The sequence below is a fragment of the Scyliorhinus canicula genome, chromosome 9, assembly GCF_902713615.1.
Source record: "Scyliorhinus canicula chromosome 9, sScyCan1.1, whole genome shotgun sequence".
In the NCBI taxonomy this organism is placed as follows: domain Eukaryota; kingdom Metazoa; phylum Chordata; class Chondrichthyes; order Carcharhiniformes; family Scyliorhinidae; genus Scyliorhinus; species Scyliorhinus canicula.
The window spans coordinates 191,869,784-191,888,721 of record NC_052154.1 but is presented as its reverse complement, the minus strand read 5'-3'; the positions used below and the strand labels follow the sequence as shown (position 1 = coordinate 191,888,721).

The 18,938-nt window shown below is 48.2% G+C and overlaps 1 protein-coding gene across 11 annotated transcripts in view; it reads left to right on the top strand.

Annotated features, from left to right (window-relative positions):
- The window catches only part of nav2a (neuron navigator 2a), a 1,053,608-nt gene that overhangs the window by 804,700 nt on the left and 229,970 nt on the right, over nucleotides 1-18,938 (top strand). The window lies entirely within an intron of this gene.

Sequence of the window (18,938 nt, the reverse complement as noted above, 5' to 3'; positions counted from 1 at the left end):
CGCAAACAAGGGGAGAATGTGCAAACTCCACGCAGTCAGTGATCCGGGCCCTCGGCGCCGTGAGGCAGTAGTGCTAACCACCACCGTGCCTCCCTTGCTGCGTATTTACTGACTCGCATCAAGTCCCATTCACCCACCGTACCTGTGTTAGCCTACACGGACCGTCACTGTCTCCGGGTCCGACAATGCCTTAATCAAAAAATCAAAAAACCCGCATCCTGATTTGAAACTCCTGCTAGCTCTCATCTTTCCCTAGCTCAGTAACTTCCTCCAGCCCGACAGGCCTCTGAGATTTCCGTGCTCCTCCAATTCTGCACTAGAATTTATTGATGGCGACAGGGACACTGCCAATGCTCCAGAAAGAGGTGGGGGTGGCAGATACAGGCAGTTCTGCTTGGGAAACCTTTAGGACCCAGGGCTGCCATTCCCACCCTCCCCCATCATGTTCCCGACATTACAACAATGACAACACTTTGAAAAAACTGCTCAATTGGATACAAAGTACTTTGAAAGGTGCTATATAAATCTAAGTCTTTTCTTTCATTTTCCTCTCTATTACTGTCATGTAAAATATGTGAACAGCAGAAGAAAAGCAGACGAATCCTGTGGATGATGGCAGATCAATGATTTTGTGTCAGATTTTGAAGCAGTGTACTGGAACGTCAGACACGCTGCGAGAGTGAATCGGCTCCTCCTGCCAACTTTGAAGCTGGTGTCAAACTTGCTGTTGATCAGGCTGCCACCTGCTGGTACATTGTGCAAACTTCAGTCACGCTTGTGCTGTTTTCGTTGGCAGCGCCTTCGTTCTGTCCCTTGGCTTGTGAGCAAGAATTTTAGCAGTGGAGTGTAATAGAATTTTAACGGATGAACCCGCTGACTAAGTGAAATTTGTCCGGGCCTTTGGGGACAAGTTGAAACTTTTGACTCTCAGCAATTCCTAACTGTGCTTTATGAGCAAGGTTCCAATGATGTATGAATGACTCAGCAATCATGGGATTGTGGGAGTGTGGGAGAGATAGTTGCAAGATGCTACTTCTTGATGCCACTCTGTAAGAAGGTAGCTTTCAAATTTGTGACCAGGCACTGGTTTTGCTTTTTCTAACCCCTCACGACTGATTCTTTTAATGAGAGAATTAGAAAATCATTCCAGTTTACAAATTGAGATCATAAAGTTGTATCCTTGCTGAAACGTTTGTGACATCTGTGCTATTTTTAATCAGCTCTTTGCATTTTCTTTTATTTGATCGTCCTGACTCCGAAATAGCGCACTGATCCCCGCACATTCATCACATTCCTACCCCTTCGTCCGCAATAAATTGAAGGTCAAGAATTTTAATCGCTCATTGAAGAAACTAAATATGGCAGGGGATAAAGTGAGTTTGGTGTGAGATCGTGGCCCTGTGCAGTTCTGTGCCTCATTTAACCTTCAACGCTAATGAATCACCAGTGAAAGCAATACGTTGGGCAGTTCACACGTTTTAAGTCAAGGTGGAAGCATCTAATCAAAATTAAATTTGACTGCTCTGAAAAGGCTTTTGGGGTCATGGGAATATAAACTTGGCAGCCAGGGGTCATCTTGCCAGTGCTGTGCATGTAGGTCAGGAGCAGGGAATCACAGGGTGGATTCGGCACAGCTATGTCAACAGTACTGCATCCTCTCCGAGATATCTTGAGGGAGAAATTCTTCAGGTGTATTCATCCCCCCCCCCAAACGCCCAAATTTAAAGTTTGAGGGAAGGTTTTCAGAGAATAGAATTCTGATCCATGAAAGCCTTGCATCAAAAAAGAACTTTGATTTTGTTTATTGTCACGTGTCCCGAGGTACAGTGAAAAGTATTTTTCTGCGAGCAGCTCAACAGATCATTTAGTACATGGCAAGAAAATAAAAGAAAAGAAAATACATAATAGGGCAACCCAAGGTACAAAGTGTAACTACATAAACGCCAGCATCGGGTGAAGCATACATGGGCGTAGTGTTAATCAGGTCATTCCATAAGAGGGTCGTTTAGGAGTCTGGTAACTGCGGGGAAGAAGCTGTTTTTGAGTCTGTTCGTGTGTGTTCTCAGACTTTTGTATCTCCTGCCCGATGGGAGAAGTTGGAAGAGCGAGTAAGCCGGGTGGGAGGGGTCTTTGATTATGCTGCCCGCTTTCCCCAGGCAGCGGGAGGTGTAGATGGAGTCAGTGGATGGGAGGCGGGTTTGTGTGATGGACTGGGCGGTGTTCATGATTCTCTGAAATTTCTTGCGGTCTAGGGCCTAGCAGTTGCTATACCAGGCTGTGATGCAGCCAGATAGGATGCTTTCTCTGGTGCATCTGTAAAAGTTGGTAAGAGTTAATGTGGACATGCTGAATTTTGTTATTTTCCTGAGGCGCTGTTGTGCTTTCTTGGTGGTAGCGTCGACGTGGGTGGACCAGGACAGATTGTTGGTGATGTGCACCCCTAGAAATTTGGAGCAGCCAACCATCTCCACCTCGGCCCCGTTGATGCTTACAGGGGTGTGTACAGTACTTTGCTTCCTGAAGTCAATGACCAGCTGTTTAGTTTTGCTGGCATTGAGGAAGAGATTGTTGTCGCTGCACCACTCCACTAGGTTCTAAAGGTTCTAGGAATGTAGCAATATTGGGACAGGAGGGACTCCCTCAGGTCTGCTCCTCCATTCACCAAGAAGATGATTGATGTGTGACCTAACTGTATATACCTGCTTTTGTCTCGTATCCTTTAGAACCGTAGAATTCCTACAGTGCAGAAGGAGGCCATTCGGCCCATCGAGTCTGCACCGACCCTCCGAAAAAGCACCCTGCTTCGGCTCACTCCCCTGCCCTATCTCCGTAACCCCACTTAACCTGCACACTGTTGCACACTAAGGGGCAAATTTAGCATGGCCAATCCACCTAACCTGCACGTCTTTGGACCGTGGGAGGAAACCGGAGCACCCGGAGGAAACCCACACAGACACGGGGAGAAAGTGCAAACTCTACACAACCTCACCCAAGGTCAGAATCGAGCCTGGGTCCCTACCGCTGTGAGGTAGCAGTGCTAACCACTGTGCCACCGTGCAACCCAGAACTTTGATACCTTCAGGAACAAAAGTTCATCAATCCCGGATTTTAAATTTACTATTGACCCAACATCAGCTGCCATTTGCGGAGAGAGTTCCAAACTCCTATCATCCTGAGTGTGCAGAAGTGTTTCTTAATTTCACTGCTGAAAGGTTGATTCTCTTTCAACACTGCCCCCCCCCCCCCCTCCCCCCCGGTTACAGGCTCCCCAAGAAATAGTTTCTCTCTCTATCTACCCTATCAGTTTCCCTTTAACATTTCACAAACATTGGTAAACTCTCCCCTTAACCTTCCACATCCCAGGGAATAGAATCCTAGATTGTGCAATCTCACTAAGTAATTTAATTTGTGGAGTCCCGGTGCCTTTCAGCTGAATCAAAGTCATGCTCGTCCGTGTTTGTGGGTTTATGCTGTAATGTACATGGGCTGATGGCAATCCCATCCAGAGGAAGCAAAATACACTCAGTATTTCCTTGACGGTCAGCAGTGTAATTTTTATATTGCTGGCTTGTTGAGACCTTCTCCAACGTCATTGAAAGTATCATTTAATTTCCTGCTCAAAGATATTCACTTATGGTTCAATATTAAGTTGCCATTCTTCTGCGTGAACCCCGGCCTTATTAGCAGGCTGTTGCTCACAATTGTGGAAAGGATCAATTGATTGTGAACGCAGAAGCAGGAACTCTGGCCAATATTCAGCCTCCTTCCCAGATAATAAGGTCAGTCCACACTGCCCTATTGTAGCCCAGGCTGAAGCTGAGTAATTCAATACAACTGCGAGATCAAGGTTGGGACCTTCGTAAGCTGTCACATCACATGATATCCTTAGCTACTGTGCCATCGGGGGTGGGCACCCTCGAGCTGCAGTCACTTGATGAAGAACCGAGGAAGAAATATTCGGGAAGCTCTTGTGGAATATGTGATTTTTTATTTTGAAGACTAATCAGAAACTCACTTAAGGTGAAAAGCAATTTATACCTGACAAATATGCTGGAATTTCTTTGGAGATATCATTGATTCAGCATTGAGGGTCAGATGGCGATGTTATACATTTGAGGTCCCTAAAGGGATCTGATAATGAATACCCTTCATAAAATACTTATGGCGAAAGGAAAAGCTCTTGGGATTAGATCGGAAGTTGTAAATTGGACAATAAATTTTCTGTTAAAAGGAAACAGGATAGATGTAGATATGAAAGTAATAGCTCTAATTGGACCGTTGCAATAATCAAAGATACCTTCCTTAGGGATCAGTTCAAATGGCAACTATTACATGGAATTGAAATGTTTTTGTAGAGAATCGCACAGAAATTACATTATGGAATCAAGTCAGACAATCCGTATTGGTATTTACCCCGCACACGAGCCAGAGTTATAATCACACATATCTTCATTCTGCTTTCCTTAATCACCTGTTTATCCTGTCCTACGGTGTTCATGTGGTTTCTCATTCAATTATGAACTCTGGCAATTTGTTTCTCAGTCTCACAACCTTCTGTGTTAAACCAGCAGTTTAGCCAGCTCAAGAACTTGATGCTTCTCCATTTAACCTTACGTTGACACCTTCTTACGCTAGGCCCCTCAGTCACTGTAACCTGTTTGTTTCTGTCAACTCTACTCCACCCGTTAATAATTTTAAACACCCCTTAAACTCCTGTGTTCCAACAAATGTTTTAGGTCTCACTTTGTATGTCCTCAAACCAGACGGTATCCGAGTGAATCTGTATTCTAACCTCTATTGCTGGAACGTTGGTCATTTTGGGTGAAACCAACAACTGCAGACAATGAGCAGAATACTCCCATCCCTCCTGTGGAGTGCCGGGTAGGAGCAAAGAATCGAGCGGGAGTCAAAATATTGGAAACCTGCCAGGTTTCAATTCTCGCAATGGGTGTTAATGGCGGGTCGATTTTCCCACTGCCTGATGGCGTGTCTGCTCATGAATGGTCATTTAAACATCTGCTCGCTGGACTCTCCCAAGCCTTCCACTCCTACGTCACATCAATGGGAAATCATATTGGCATTAAACCCGTCTGAAAAGGAGTGGTGTGCACTAGGCGGACACCAGTTGGTTCGAGACTTTGAGGTGACGGCAGAGTCGATCTGCCACAGCACTGCACCGCTCCTGCTGTGCTAGACCCCACTCTGCCGGAGCAGAGCGATTGGTCACCTCCAGCTCCATGCTGATATTTTCTGCATGGACAGTGCTAGGATGCAAGATTCATGGACCTTGCACTTGGGCTGACTAAGCAGTACTGCGCCTAGGGTGGAGACGGCAGGGGTTTTCTGTTCCTGGTATCTGACACCATTGTCTGTGTAGACAGCACGGTGCTGCGCGATTCCTGCATCCTTCACTTTGACCAACTCATCGTTCCTCTGGGGGTGGCTTGCAAAATTAGGGTGGGGCTGGCAAAGACAAAGGAGGGCATTAGTGAAGGAGGACTGAGCAATGGCACGGGTGGAAGGCAAAACACAAGGGGGGAAATGGGGAAGGAGCGCTGTGCAAGGGCAGGAGGGAAGGTCAAAGATGCGTGATGGAAAAGGCAGAGGGGATGGAAGCTAGATGCAAACAAGGATCCATGAAAGACTTACAAGGGGGTCAAAGGGCTATCATATTGTTTACTGGAAGGGATGAATTCTGACTCCGGAAAGAGGAGGGAGGGGTGGGGGTGGGGCTCGTTACTGTGCCACATGAGGGAAGGTTCACATGAAGACTCAGACATTGTTGTTTTTGTTAGCTTATCTTCAAACCCATACTTTGTTTTAACCTTGTTTGGGAATAGTGGGGGAAGGGGTGCAAGGATTCCTGAGCTGATTATTAGCCTGTTGAACAGCATTGAATGCTCCTTCTGTGGCCGTGGGAGAAGGTGTACCATAGCTACAGGGAGGAGCAAGGGCTCTGTTCTCCAGAGGAAAAAAGCACAGCTTGGTGTGCAGGGCTGTCTTACAGTCCCTGGGCTTGGCAAGCTCTGTACTGGGCTGCACAGGGAATGGTGATGGGTAACTGGGGGCATCTTCACTCTGTAGATAGGAAAGATGTAATACAGGGATGGTGTATGTAAAGCTCTCATGGGGGAGTTCACCTCTGAACGTAACTGTGCACACAGCGTTTCGGTGGGGTTTGTAGAGGTCTACATGGGACTTGGGCACTTTACAGATGATGGGCTTGGGGGTGGGAGGGGAGGGGAGGGTCGGGATGTCCCACACACACATGATGAGATCCTGAATTGTTGGAGGAGGCTGGAGAATGTCAGGGGGTACTTCTGCCTTCACATTGTGAGGGTCCAGATAAATCAGAGGCACACAGACAGTGAGGGAGGGAGTGTCGAACTTGGTCCAAAGGTAGAGCCACCATCTTGAGGTTCCAGATGCACATCTTCCCTGTTTCGTGCAGGAGATAGAGCATCTAGAGGGAGGTCAAGATGCCTTGTCCACACGTCACCTATGTCCTGATGATGGCCACCTGGCGTATGGCCATGGAGTCACGGCCAAGTGTAAATACGGCAGATCCTGCTGGATCAAAGTGTGGGATTTTCCTCCCTCTCCGCGGGGTGTTCTGCAGCGGCAAAGGTCAACTTGCCAGTTGGCATCTTCAGATCCCGCTGTTGTCAACAGGGTTTCCCGTTGAATGCACTGCTTGCCGCCACAAATCCCGGGCCAGGAGTGCGCCATCGGCAGCACCGTAAGATCCTGCCGGGGTGAATGGGCAGAAATCCCTACCCGAGGTCTCAATGGTTGATGCTGACATTCCCATGGTGACCTCTAATTGTTCACATGTCGGAGCCGCAACATGAGACAGAAAGCAGACGGACTTCTCTATCGTTCACCCGAGTCTGCTGAGTGATTCTTGAATCCCTGCCTCGTGTTCAGCCGTCTGCTGTCGTGCATCCACCATTGATGTAGCCACTGCTTCCAGAGGCTGATCACCTGGGACTGAGCGGGTGACTGGTCTCCAGCAGCTCCCCAGATGACGGACACATGGTCTGTCCCTGTCTCCGACTGTTGCCGGGATATCAGTAAAGTGATCTCCAGAAAGGGAGCCTGAGCCTAATGTAGAGCTCTGCCACACTGAGAACTGGGTCTCTCACTGGTTAAGGGTGCAGGTGAACGCTGTAACGGTTCTGCATGGCTCCCCTCATCCCCAGAGCTGTTTTGGGGGCTGGGAGAGCCGCTGAGCTGCCTGGGTGGCTTTAATCTGCTGGTGCCTGGAATAAAGAAAATAGAGTTTAGTGGGTGGGCTTAAGCGATTCCAGAGTACATTTTACTCACTGCGATTGTCAGGATTGAATGAAGTGATGGAGGCGTGATCCATATTCAGTTGTTGGGAGAAGCCAATCTCGCCTTCCCCACAGGAGTGATCCCTATCCTCCCCTGCAAGCTTGGCTGCAGCCTCCTCAAAGTTGGGGAGGGTGGCAATCTCTGCTGGTCCCCCCCCACCCACACACACACACGGTCTGTCTGGGCTCTGATGCCTGTTGTTTGCCAGCTTGGCCTATATGAGGTTGAAAGAACTGCTGTGATCGGAGGGGATGGGGCAGTGGTTGGGTGCAATGCATGTCCCCTGTGTGTGGTGAGCCCTTCCCTAAAGGGCCACAGGACGGAGTGTGAGCAACATGGCTTATTCTCCGTGAGGGAATAAGTGTTGATATGTGTCCACCCCTAATGGATGAGATCGTTCAGGGCAGCACGGTGGCGAAGGCAACCTTTGTCCCCCAGGAGTCTCTCGGCCCCCCTCATTCTTCTTGACTTACCCGCAGCCTTAGACCACATCATCCCCTTCCAGCGTTTCTCCACAGTCAGCCTTCTCGGTGAGACTGCTCCATTCTTTCCTTCAGTTGCCAAGTCTCGAAGCTGATTGGGAGATGGTGATGTGGTGGTAATATCACTGGGCTCCCAACCCAGAGTCCCAGGCTAATGCTCCGAAGACATGGGAGTGGTGGAATTTAAATGAAATTAATAAATCTGGAATAGAAAGCTAGTCTTAGTGTTGGTGATGATGGGATTATAATTGTTGTAAAAACCCACCTGTCCTGTCAGGGAAGGAAATCTGCCGACCTTACCTGGCTTGGCCGAGACGCGACTCCAGACCCTCAGCAATGTGGTTGATGCTCAACTGCCGTCAGAAATGGCTGAGCAAGCCATTCAGTTCAAGGGCAATTAAGGATGGGCAACAAATGCTGGCCCAGCCATGAAATTAAAAATGAAAATCGCTTATTGTCACGAGTAGGCTTCAATGAAGTTACTGTGAAAAGCCCCTAGTCACCACATTCCGGCGCCTGTTCGGGGAGGCTGTTACGGGAATTGAACCGTGCTGCTGGTCTGCTTTAAAAGCCAGCGATTTAGCCCAGTGAGCTAAACCAGCCCCATGACACCCACGTCTCATGAGAGAATAAACACGAAGCTCTGTGGTTCCCCCGCTACACCTCTCTGCCTCTCCACTTCTCTTTCCAGCTCGGAGGCATTCTTTATAACTTACACGGCGGCACCGTAGCACAGTGGTTAGCACAGTTGCTTCACAGCTCCAGGGTCTCAGGTTCGATTCCCGGCTTGGGTCACTGTCTGTGCGGAGTCTGCACGTTCTCCCCGTGTCTGCGTGGGTTTCCTCCGGGTGCTCCGGTTTCCTCCCACAGTTCAAGGATGTGCGGGTTAGGTGCATTGGTGAGGCTGGGTTACGGGATAGGGTAGAGATGTGGGCTTAAGTGGGGTGCTCTTTCCAGGGGTCAGTGCAGACTCGGTGGGCCGATTGGCCTCCTTCTGCACTGTAAATTCTATGCTACATCTGACAGAACCTCCCTTATGTCTCATTTTGTAGCTCAATATCAGATTTTGTTTTCTAATGCTCCCATGAAGCATTTGGGACAATTTATTATGTCAAAAGGTATTATATCAATACAAGTTGTTGTTCTCTGTAAAGCCTTGAGGTGTTAGTCACTCAAAACCAGCTCTGCTTAACAGCACACCAGACTCCTGAAGCAGTTGCTGGTTGCCGGAGCTCAGTCACAGCACAAGACTTGCAGGACATCTAGAAATGCCTTGGGGATGTCCTCGAAGCATCTCTGAAGGGATCAGACATACCTGTCCACTCATGGGAGGCCATTGTAAATTACTTCAATTAACAATGAGATAAAAAGCAACTATCAGACAAGATTTAGAGGTTGCACAGTAAACGCAGCAATGGTGAATACAATGTGGGGGAGGGAAGGGGGAAGAACCAGCCAAGGCTCCGACTCAATTTAAACAAAATTTAATCAATTTTCCTGACCGCACTGATGTGGAAGATCTTTATGTTCCGTCAAGCAGAGAAATTTGAAAATGTGATTTCCTTTACCAAACCCGGAACTTAAAGTACTGCCCCAGTCTGCATCAGAACGACAAGCATGAGGTTAATGGGGTCCCTCCGTTAGCAACCTTTCATGCGCCAGGCAGCATGTGAAAAGAGACATCATTAGAGTGAAAAGGAGATCAGTTACAGAGAAGGGCTTCAAACTGAAATAGATTCAGTCCTGTGCATTGTGCTCAAATGTTTAAACGCAGCACGCATATTCTCACCTGTTTAATCAGAAACGTTCTACCTGATCTCCGAGCCGGAGTGCCCTGTCATGCTTTTTAAAATAAATTTAGAGTACCCAATTGTCTGTTTTTCCAATTAAGGGGCAATTTAGTGCATAGAACAGTACAGCACAGAACAGGCCCTTCGGCCCTCGGTGTTGTGCCGAGCATTGTCCGAAACCAAGATCAAACTATCTTGTTCCTCTTAACAAGACATTCAACCTCTTTTGTGAACCATGGTTCCCTCACACGGCCATTTCTATCTTAAGGACATACCTATCAAGGACACGCAGTATTTGTTCCTTGAACAGGCTCCACTTTTAATTTAGTGCCTTTCCCTGACAGTTTCTGTTCCCATCTTATGCTCCCTAATTCTTGCCTCATCGCATCATAATTACCCCTCCCTCAATTATAAACCTTGCCCTGCCGGATGGCCCTATCCCTCTCCATTGCAATAGTGAAAGACACCGAATTATGGTCGCTAAGGTCATCCAGGAATAAAACTTCACCTTAAGCAACTTTCAAATCGCGTCCCTCTCCCATCAACTTCACAAGTGGAGGATGGATTTAAAAACAGTGGCTCTCTCTCCCTCCACCCTCTCTTTGTCTCTCTCTCTCTCTCTCTCCCTCCACCCTCTCTTTGTCTCTCTCTCTCTCTCTCTCTCCAGTGTACAGATTTAGGAACTTTTAATTCAAAAATTCGACAGTACATTACTGACCTTGAACCATTCCTTTGGTCACTGTTGCAATTACAGTTAGCGTGGCCAATCCACCTACCCTGCACATCTTTGGGTTGTGGGGGTGAAACCCACGCAGACACGGGGTGAATGTGCAAACTCCACAAGGAGAGTGACCCAGGGCCGGGATTCGAACACGGGTCCTCAGCGCCGTGGTCCCAGTGCTAACCACTGCACCACGTGCCGCCCTTGCACTGTTATGTTTTAATGACAATAAGTACAGTCGAATCCATTAAAGATAGTCAGACGGTAGGCCAGCTTTTGGCTTTAGAAATGCTGCAGACGCTGACCTTATTGACGGCTTTGAAAAGGTCATTCTTTACTCCAACACTGCTTAATAACTTGATTGATAACATTCTTGACTGCACAGAGGGGGGGGTTTGTCATTTGAGAAATGTTTAACTGAGGAGATTTACTGTCGGTGCCGAGGGGGGAGGGGCAGTGGGTAAAAATTAGCATTCTCAATCCAAACGCTCGCAAAGTAAGGTGGGATGTGGCAGCACCTGAGGGGGCTTCTCTCCTTTTCAAATGGGTTGACTGAGTCATGTGAGAGGACAGAGGCCTTGAGGCAGTGAAATGCTGTCGTAGCTCTCAGATGTGAAAACCATTCCGAGCATGCAGTAATGGGCTTGCGATCGTGCGGCTCCTGAATCTTTGATTTTAACCAAGTGTGTCCAGCAGCCATTCAGGTAATCCTTAAATCCAGTCACAAGTCTTGCAGCTAACTTGCATTTTTCTTTTGCTTGTAGAACGTAGAAAAATACAGCACAGGACAGGCCCTTCGGCCCACGGTGTTGTGCCGAACTTTTGGCCTTTCGCTTGAAGCTTGTCACGGCGTTTTAAAAGCAGAGAACCCTTTTAAAAATATTTAATTCTGATTTGGGGTCATGCTTCCCGTGGGTACGCTATGTGCTTTTCTCTGAAATGTTCACAGAGGAGAACTAGACCACAGCTTTCAGGTACCAAGGTATAAAAAACCGAGAGCTGTTTGTAAACCTTAACCTGGGGAAAATGATGGTCTATTTATGTTAAACCGTACAGACATGCTGGGTAAATCTGTTTGGCCTGCCTATGGCCTTTTAAACATTCTTCTTGAAAGAAGAGTGATGACTGGCTTGTGCACCCCTCCCTGAGGTCGACGTTGCTTGTGGCTGCAGATAGAAACTTGCTTCTCAGCTCGCACTGAACGCAGTTCTTCAGGCAATTGAGTGCAAGTGAACTTGTGGGTGAAGCCAGCTGACAGCCCAGGCTTCTGGCGTCGATGGAGGTAGGCCTACACTCACGGGGGGGCTTATTGTGGAACCGTGTGGATTCCCGCGCTGATTAATTCTGAACATTTCTGAGGCAGTAAATCGCTGAGGTCTGGGCACACTTGGTTCTGTGGCAGACGTGGATGAGCTGCGAGCCCAACCTCTGAGGGAATTCGCTGCCCCAAGGTATGTCACGGTAAATGTTCATGGTTCTGCCTCGAGAGCGGCGCACGTTAAGTGTCCCAGAGTGTAACGCCAGACTCAGTGCGATGATGAGCAGTCAGGTTTGCTCAGTGTTGCCTGCTGCTGCTGCTGCATACTTCGATTGGCTGTGTTCCCACAAGAAAAAAACGGCATCATATCAAAACCTTCATCTTTCCTTGCGTCTGTATTCTGTATATTATTAGTGGGTTCAAGGCCTGTGGTGTGCTTCTCAAAATATCGTGCTGCGATGTTTCCACATGGTTATCCATATAATTTATTGCTCATCTGTTTTGACGTATTGCGAATATGGCAAATTAGCCAAATCTTTGAGGTATATAAGTTGTTTTTTTTCCCCCTCATCTTCGCCTTCAGGGGTTGACTCGCATTATGGTATGCCTTTACAGTAAGCTCTGTCCCCAAGTGAAAGATAGAGAGTAGATTTCTCGCCCTGGGATGCCCGGAATGCGTTCCCCAATGGGTTGGAAAATCGGGCGCCAGCGGGGAGAAGAGGGATCGGTGCCAACGCGATGCTCCAACCCCCTCCACGGGCAGCGTGAGCGAGGTTCATGATGCGTGCCGACGGGGCTGTAACTAAATGTAAATGGGTTTTGTTGACCCATTTGCATCTATTTACCAGGTCCAGCTCCCTATGCTCCAGCCTCCCATGATTCTCCGTGCCCCGCAGCCGGGAATCACTTGGGCGCGGATCGCCTGTGGTCTCAGCAATCGTGAACCTGATGTGGTGGACATCCAATGGGTCAAGGGGGCCACGGTTGCCTCCTTGGCCCACCGCGAGGTCCACCACTCTCAGGCCATGATGGTAGAGATCATCCGAGCCCAATGAAAGACCAAACCCCCAACAATGCACTGCCTGTCCATGCCTCCTCTAGCAGAACCCCCCAGAACCCCTTTCATAAGGGCACCCTCTGCAGGGGCCCCTGCAATAGAAGGACCCCCACAAGGACTCCTGTAGTAGGGGGACCCACCACAGGGATCCCCTGCCTAAAGGAACCCCTTCCTCAGACCCTCCCCCGCATACACAACCCCCCCCCCCCCCCCCCCCCCCCCTCAGGAAAGCATTCACTATCTGGAAGCTAAAGAGCAGCCCGGACAGGGGCAATGGGAAGCATTGTAGCTGTAATACTTACCTGCAGCCCCACATGGAAAAGATGCATTTGCATTCCAAGAACTAAGTGCATTTCAATAGCTCAAGCGTGTTATTTCACTGCACTTACCTCCCTTTGATGTGGTGAATGTTTACAAGCATTGAGGTTGCATGATTTAGGCCACTGAAGCTGAAAGGATATGAATGGATCAAAGCTGCAGTTGGTTTTTGCAAGCTGTCATTCACAGATCACTACTGGAAAGCTGTGAATGGCTTGCAGCTACTGGATCTGTGGGAGCCAGACACAGGCACAACTGCACTCCTTCCAGGAATGGACACGTGGACTGCTCGCTAGCTTCCAGACAGGGTCCCTTGCTGGGGGGGTGGGGGTCTGTGTTGGTGGGAGGGGGGAAGGGGTCTGTGGAAGGGGTTCCTTTAGTCCCCCTATTACCAAGGTCCCTGTAGGGGGGGGTTACCCTATTGCCAGGTCACAGAGAGGGTGCAACCTATTATAGAGGACCAGAGTGGGTGGCTCGGGTCACCCTGTACTTGGGGGTGAGGGTCACCCAGGCAATCCGGGGGTGAGGGGGCTGCTGTGGGGTGAGGGCAGTAGTGGGGTCAGGACTGATCCGTAGCCGCGGGGGCCGGCTGATTCGTGTTGGGGGGGGAGGGTCGGTGCCGGTTTGTGGTGCCGGGGGGCGGGGGTGAGGGCGGGAGGGCGAGCAGGACCTCTCCCGAATAGACCATCCCACCTGGAATGTGTAAGAATATCCCGCCTTTCATGTCACTATGAAGTCCCAAATGCTTCACCAGCGGTGACTTACTTTGCAATTCCTCACTCTGCCGACAAACATGGCAGCCAATTTGCATACAGTCAGATAAATAGGAGTGAGTTGAAGGTCCGGTTAACCGCTTTCTCTCAGTGCTGACTGAGGGAGGGATTTTGGCCAGATCATCAGTACCTTGTGCCCCACGAACTCTTTCCACAGAGCCTGATGGTGTTTGGGCATTGCAGAGCCCCCTCAACACGTACTGCACTACAGCATCGCCCTCGGTTACATGTTAAAGCGCTGGGCCTTGAAGCTGCAATCATCTTTCTTTTTATAAATTTAGAGTACCCGATTCTTTTTTTTCAAGTTAAGGGGCAATTTAGCGTGGCCAATTCAGCTACCCCACACATCTTTTTGGGTTGTGGGGGTGAGATCCCGCAGACACGGGGAGCATGTGTAAACTCCGTACGGACAGTGAACTGGGGCCGGGATCGAACCCGGGTCCACAGTGCCACGAAGCAGGAGTGCTAACCACTGCGTCACCGTGTTGCCCCAGCGGATGGTACTTATACCAGACAAAGCGCTGGGGGAAATTTTTAAACAAATTTTTCATTGTGGTATATCATGTTCACAGTCTCAGTTAAAGCTTGGAAGTTGCATAATAGGGAATTTGGAAATGAATAAATGGTCGGGTTACAGTTGGAGACAGAATGAGCTTGTTCTGGGCATAATGCAGCATTTCAAGGTATTATTTTTGACAGCTGCACTTTTCAGAATTTTTCACCAGATTTGTTTTCATGACGGATAAATGTTCTAGTTCATGTTTGTACATGACTTGTGACTGATAAATTGAGCAACGAGGAATTGGTAGAGTTGTGCAATATCCGTGTCGAAGTTTCAAGAAAGGTAATTCCTTCATTACCTCAATGAGATCCCAGAGATATGCCCTCAAGCAGCCTTCAATTGCACACACTCAAGATTGTATTATAGAAAACAGTTGTATTAATTAGCAACAATTTGTTCGTGTTCTTTTTCATTCATTCAAGGGCATCACTGGCTGGGCCAGCATTTATCGGCCATCCCTAATTCCCCTTGAAGGGGCAGTTAAGAGTCTGGAGTCACATGTCGGTCAGACCAGTTAACGATGGCAGATTTCCTTCCCTTCTTTAGTGAACCAGATGGGTTTTTAGAATAATCAACAATAGTTTCTTGCTCATCGTTAGACTTTTAATGACTATCTGCAGTGGCAGGATTCGGACCCGGGTCCCCACAGCATTAACCTGGGCCTCTAGTTTACTAATCCATGACAATATCATTATGCCACCGCCTCTCCTTCATGTTCTACTCAACCAAAGTTGAATTGCCTGGTAAATTTCTGTTTTGACATCATTCACTTCACTGTGGCAGTGCTGTCCTTCAGCTTTATAAATATTAGTGTTGATTTAAGGATAGTTAAATTAAGGTCTTAATATGATTGGGCCAGTTAGCAAGTGTATTCTTTCAGACAGCAAAGTGTATCCGTTGGGGGAGATGGCGGCTGTGGTGGTTTTAAGATTGAGTCTGCAGGCCTGGGATATTCAACCAAAACAGAAAGCTTTATCGAGAAAATGTTAACGCTGACATCAGTAGCGACATGTAAAAGGAGGTCGCACATAAGGTAGTTCCCGCGAGAGTCCTTGGTTTTGGGCCTGTTGCCAATCAGCACCGGAGTCGCCAATGATGTTGCCAACTAATGTTGCTCTTTAGAGTCGTCAGGTATCAAATGGTACCGGCACAAGGCTTTACCAGATAGCAATCAAATGACCACACAACCACTTAGTCAGTTCAAGTTCAAAGATGGTTTATTTACACACAAGGATTACTTTGACATGCAACACAAAACACTACAAGTTAAACTACACCTAACAATTACAATAACCTATACTTAACTTCAGGGCTCTATGCAGATGGGCAAGGCCTTTGTCCGGATCTTGCGTGGCTGGGTGGAAGAAGTGGCTCTGTTTCTGCAGGGCTCATCCGTCTGGTAGCGATCGTTGGTCTTGAACTTGTCTGTCTGGTTGTTATGCTGCACTTGGGTCGGATCCAAGAGAGACCGAGCACGTGGCTGTGTCTCTTCTTATCCCTCTGGGATTTTGCGCTCTTTGGGGCGGTCCTTAACTTGGACCCAATAATTCGACAGGCTTCGATCACTGCCTTCGATTTTGGCCAATAAAGGGGCGGGTGCCTTGATAGCTGGGCGTGTCCTTAGCGGTCATTGACCTTGGCTGTTTGGGCTCCCTGAGTAAAGGGAGTAGCGCCGATTAGTCTGTATCTGTATCGGTGACCTGAGTACAGTTCTTTTGTTCTGGGGAAATGGGCCATTAGAATGCAAACGAGCGGGGGTTTCGATCGCGTCTAGCTATCCGGGTTACAAATACACACACAAGCTCTGAGGCTATCTGAGTCCTGGGTTGGCCATAATTCCCATGGTCCTTTGCAGGTGGCCATCTGAGATGGCTACAGGCCTTTTCCCATTTCAGAGCCTTTTGTATGAGGGTGTCAAAATGCAAGAAGGAATGTTGGGAAGAAAGGTGTGTGTGGTAGCCCTCCTGAAGAGCTGAGCAAGGTGCGGAGTCTAACGGGACCGAAGATGGTGCAGGCAAGCTCATTGGATGGGGCCGCACCTATTACAGTGGATAAGCTGGTGGAGGTAATGGCGGTCGAATTTGAAAGGCAATTCGGAAAGCATTTTGAAAGGCAAGGGAGGGAGTTGCTGGAGACCCTTGAAAAGTCGGTGGAGGATTCATTGGTCCCGATAAAGGAGGCTCTGGGAAAGACTCGGAGACAGAGCATGGTGAGACGCTGAAGGGGTGAAGGAGACACTGTTGCAACACAGTGACCGGTTAGCTTCGCTGCATGCCGAGCTGCTTAGGGCGGAGGACAGGAACAAGGGCCCGAGAGCTAAGGTCAAGGACCTGGAGAATAGGCCGAGGCGGCAGAACCTTAGGATCATGGGGTTGCCTGTGGAGGTGGAGGGCCCGAGGTTGACGGAGTAATTTGCGGCAATTTTTACGAAGTTGGTGTGGGAGGAGGAACAGGTTCTCTCCCCGCCCCATCGAACTGGTCAGGGCCCACTGCTCATTCCGGTGAAACCATTGGTAAAAGAACCACCACGAGCGGTGATAGACTGTTTTCACAGCTATCGGGCGAAGGAGAGGGTCCTGAAGTGGGCCAAGGAGAATCGGAAGGTTCGGTGGGAAGGCAATATTTGTAGATATTAGGATATTGTGGCAGAATTGGTAAGGAGTCGTGTGGCCTTTAACAGGGCGGAGTCAGCGCTTTAAAAGGATAGAGTGGGTTTCGGTGTGGTGTACCCGGCGAGGCTGAGATTGGGCATAATTTCAAACACCATTTCTTTGAGACGGCGGAAGAAATGAAATGAAATGAAAATCGCTTATTGTCCCAAGTAGGCTTCGAATAAAGTTACTGTGCATTCCGGCGCCTGTTCAGGGAGGCTGGTACGGGAATTGAACCGTGCTGTTGGCCTGCCTTGGTCTGCTTTCAAAGCCAGCAATTTAGCCCTGTGCTAAACCAGCCCCTAACGCAGAGGCTTTTATTAATGTTCAAATACTTGGACTGAACTGAGGGGATTTGAACGGAATTTTGCTGGTGGTTGGGACGGTTTGTATGGGGGCATTGTTGTAAAGTTGTGTTTTTTCTTATCATTCTCTTTTCTCCTTCCCCTTTTTTTGTATAGAGTTGTCGTTTATTGAAACTCATGTGTTTGTTTGGTTGCTATTTTTGGTGTTGAGGGAGTATATTGCTTGGGGGAAGGGGGGGTGTGTTTGTTAATTTTAGGGTTGAAGGGGGGTGTGGGGGAGTTTTGGCTCTTCCATTTGGTGGGTTGGATTTTCATTTATTTTGCTGTTTTATGAAGTGGTCTCTGGCGGGGAGGAGTGGGCTACCTCACTAGCAGGATAAGGTTGGCGAATGAATGGGAGCAAGGTGAGGGAGGGGCTACGGCATGCTGGGTCTGTTTCGGCAGGTTTCAATGAGCCTAGAAGGTGTGAATAGTGGGAGTTTAGAACAATTTGCCTGGACTGCAAGCAGAACAATACTTTGCGCTGTACCTCAGTACACGTGACAATAAGTTTACACCTAAATACTCTGGTTGCAGGAACTGGTCAGAAGCTGAGAATTCTCCCTCATGATTCCCCAAAGCCTGTCCACCATCTACAAGGCACGAGTCAGGTGTGTGATACTCTCCCCTTGCCTGAGTGCTAGTCTAACAGCACTCTAAGCTCAACACAATCTAGGTCAAAGCAGACCCACTGAATTGGCAGAAAATGCTGCAATAACCCAGCAGGCCAGACAGAATCTGTGGAGAGAGAAACCAAAGTTCCAGCTCAATGACCTGTCACCTGAACTGGGAAAGATTAGAAATGTAATGGGATTTAATGATGAGATAAGTGGGATGAAGACAAAGCTGGGTCTGTGATAGAGTGGGAAAAAGGCACGAATGAATGACAGAAGAGATAGTCTTACAGGGACAGAGGGAATGGTTATGGGGCAAGAAAGAAAACAAGAAACAAGCGATGTGCCTAAAGCAGGTGTGATGTTGACCAAAATCAAAAATAAGAGAAAACCATAAATGTTTGATTTCTCCTGTTGTCTCAATTTTGCTTTCAATCAGCATGAGACTCGCTCTAGATACATATTTTGTTTCTTCCTTTGTGTTGTGTATTGCATTGAGCAAGATTAACACAGACTCTGATGCGGGCAGCCATTATTGAATTCCATTTATTTACACTTCCCTGCCAGTGATGGCAGCAGAGAGGGCAATATAACAAAATGCTCAGATCTTGCAAAATACTTCACTCCCCACCCAGCTAAAAAAAAGACAATTTGTACATTGAAATGTAAAATGGTACGATTGCATAGGTTCCCAGAATATAATAAAAGTAAGCTAACATTGACAATTGGCGCGATTTAACCACCATGTAGCGTCCAGCATGGATCTGGGCATGCCGGTTAAATAGCGGGAAAGACCAAAGCAAGATTCCCGCTGGGAGCAAATCAGTTCGGGATCTAGCCGACTTGCTCCCGATGACGCGTTCCAGATCACGGCAAATACCATTAACCCCAATGCACATTCACTTCCATCTCGTCAGCGAGATTGAAGTCCGATGAAACAGCCTCCCGGCAACTAACCGGCTTCCTCAGCGAGAAATCACTCGGATGTCGTTTAGTACTCCTTTTCAATAATGGCGTGAAACCCGTTTCTGAT